A 3,522-nucleotide genomic window follows, 5' to 3' on the forward strand; every position below is an offset into this window, starting at 1 on the left:
CAAAACAAACAAAAGATGAATAGCAAAAGAAAACTTGCAAAATGGCAAGAGGACATTGGTGCTAACACAGAAATGTAAATGTGTTAAGTGAAGTGAAAGTCCTGTGTGCAAATACTCAAAACGTACACGAGGAAGATGAAAAAGGATGTAATAAACAACAACAAATATTGTGAGTAATGAAAAGAACAAAAACTGTTCATAGTAAAAAGTAACGCATGAGAACTGTTACTGATCAAAACAAACAAAATTATAACCAAAAAAAACCTATATATACTGAAGATTAAAATAAAGCAAAACACCTCAGGTCTTAATAAGACTCTTATTACATGTGCTACAGATATCAATTAACCTTTAAAACTTGTAAATGTATTAGTATTTGTGCTTCTGTTCTTTGTAAGTGTTCAATATCCCCTGTTAGTTGTACTTGGTACGGGTCTCACACATTGACCTATACTCCAGAATGTGTTGCAGTGATTTGTAAGCAATCTCCTTTTAGACTGATTGCATTTTCCCAGTGTTCTACCAATGAAATGAAGTCTATCACCTGCTTTACCCACAACTGAGCTACCTGATAATTCCACATTATATCCCAATGAAGTGTTATACCCATGTAGTAGTTGGAGTTATTATTTACTACAATATACAATGTGACTCATTAATATTATAGTAGTCATGGGGTACTACATTTTTTTGTTTTGTGAAGTGCACTGTTTACATTTCTGAACATCTAAAGCAAACTGCCAGTCTCTGCACCACTTTGAAATCTTATCAAGATCTGACTGAATATATATGCAGCTCCAGTCACACAGTACTTCACTATTGATGAATGCATCATCTGCAAAGAGTCTGAGGTTACTATTAATATTGTCCACAGGGTCACTAATAAACAGCATGTGTCCCAACACACTTTCCTGGGGCAGCCCCAAAGCTTTAACCCAAAACCTCGGTCATACTGTAACAATAAAGTTTGTGAAACAAGGCTAAAAAAGTTTTTCAGTTACTTAGTACAATATAAAATGCTTCACGAAAAACCCACAGTTGAATCAATTTACATATATTCTGCTTATATTGTTGGCATATATGTATCTGAGATATTCTTGTTGGTGTTGGTTTCATAGTGACCCACTCTACTAATTTCTACTGCTGCTAATATTTTTCTGCTGCTGATAGTATTACTCTGTTTTCATTTCACTTCAGCAACCCCAACTATACCTAGATTAAGCGTCCGCATTTCTATTTTCAGATTTTCTAGGTTCCGAACCACATTCAGATTTCTGAAATTCTGCTGCTTGATTTGTAGAATGTTACCATTTTACTGGTTTTTTAATCATTTTGTCATTGTTACCTCCCCATAGCAGTGATGGGAGTCCAAATGGGGGACTCAGCCACAATATTTTGCCATTGGTGAGATCATTATGACACTTTCTCAATAGCATGCCACATTTCGTACGCATACCCATTATGTGTCTGTAATGCAAAAGTTTAATTGTTTTCCGCATCCTTGCGATGTTGACCATTGCTCATTCTTCCACCTTTAAGAGCAGTTTCTCACCTAAAGATGGTGTGCCCTAAAACCTGAAAGTGCTCTTCCTCACACTTTGACAGTGCCCTTGGCAGAATTAGTGTGACTCCGTATAGCAGAAGCCTTTGGCCTCCAATGCTGTTTTCTGTCACATTAGACATATTTTGTTATGAAACAGAATTGTTGGTCAGTACTTACCTTCATTAGTTGGACTTTTTAGTACTGCTAACAGACATATGAAAATAGGCGTACATGAAATTTTCTTAGCTTTTGGAATCATTAGTTTCTGTCTTGGGGAGGAAAGATAGAATGTTAAAAAGAAAACAGAAGTCATTCAAGCCCAAAATGAAAGGTATCCATCTCACCCATTGATAGTTTCTCTAGTTTTTCTATCGCTTTTCTGCATTTAGTTCTTGTTGTGGTCTTCAGTCCAGAGACTGGTTTGATGAAACTCTCCATGCTACTCCATCCTGTGCAAGCTTCTTCATTTCCAGCTAACTACTGCACCCTACATCCTTCTGAATCTGCTTAGTGTATTCATCTCTTGGTCTCCCTCTACGATTTTTACCCTCCACGCAGCTCTCCAATGCTAACTTGGTGACCCCTTGATCCCTCAGAACATGATCCACCAACCTATCCCATCTTCTAGTCAAGTTGTACCACAAATTCCTCTTCTTGCCAATTCTACTCAGTACCTCCTCATTATTTATGTGATCTCCCATCTAATCTTTAGCATTCTTCTGTCGCACCACATTTTGGAGGCACCTATTCTCTTCTTGTCTACACCGTCTGTTATCCGTGTTTCACATCTATACACTGCTACACTCCCATACATGGCTACACTCTATGCAAATCCTTTTAGAAAAGATTTCCTGATACTTAAATCCATACTTGATGTTAACGAATTTCTCTTCTTCAGAAATGCTTTCCTTGCCGTAACAAGTCTACATTTTATATCCTCTCTACTTCAAACATGGTTAGTTATTTTACTCCCCAAATAGCAAAACTCATTTACTACTATAAGTGTCTCATTTCCTAATCTAACTTCCTCAGCACCATCTGCTTTAATTTGACTACATTCCATTATCCTTGTTTTGCTTTTGTTGATGTTCTTCTTATAGTCTCCCTTCAAGACACTGTCCATTCTGTTCCAACTGCTCTTCAAGGTCCTTTACTGTCTCTGACAGAATTATAATGTCATCGTCAAACCTCAAAGTTTTTATTTCCTCTCCATGGATTTTAATTTCTTCTCCAAATTTTTTCTGTTGTTTCCTTTACTGCTTGCTCCTATATATAGATTGAGTAACATTGGGGATAGGCTACAACCATGTCTTGCTCCCTTCCCAGCCACTGCTTCCCTTTCATATTTCTTTATTTCTTTAGTTGTTTATTGTTCCGTGGGACCAAATTAAGGAGAAGTCTCCATGGTCATGGAACGAGTCAATACATGAAATTATAACACAATAGTAGAAACAGATAAAATGAAATACAAGAAACGTATTCAGGCGACAATTCATAAGTTTAAATAAAGAAAATCAACAATGTAACACTGGAATTTGCTTAACTTTTTAGCTCTTCCAGGAGCTCCTCGACAGAATAGAAGGAGTGAGCCATGAGGAAACTCTTCAGTTTGGACATAAAAGCGTTTGGGCTACTGCTAAGATTTTTGAGTTCTTGTGGTAGCTTATTGAAAATGGATGCAGCAGAATAGTGCACTCCTTTCTGCACAAGAGTCAAGGAAGTGCATTCCACATGCAGATTTGATTTCTGCCTAGTATTAACTGAGTGAAAGCTCCTAACTCTTGGGAATAAGCTAATATTGCTAACAACAAACGACATTAAAGAAAATATGTACTGTGAGGGCAATGTCAGAATTCCCAGACTATTGAATAGGGATCGACAAGAGGTTCTTGAACTTACACCACATATAGATCCAACAGCCCGTTTTTGAGCCAAAATACCCTTTTTGAATCAGAAAAATTACCCCAAAAATTAATACC

This window comes from Schistocerca nitens, chromosome 2 (assembly GCF_023898315.1).
Source record: "Schistocerca nitens isolate TAMUIC-IGC-003100 chromosome 2, iqSchNite1.1, whole genome shotgun sequence".
Taxonomy (NCBI): Eukaryota; Metazoa; Arthropoda; class Insecta; order Orthoptera; family Acrididae; genus Schistocerca; species Schistocerca nitens.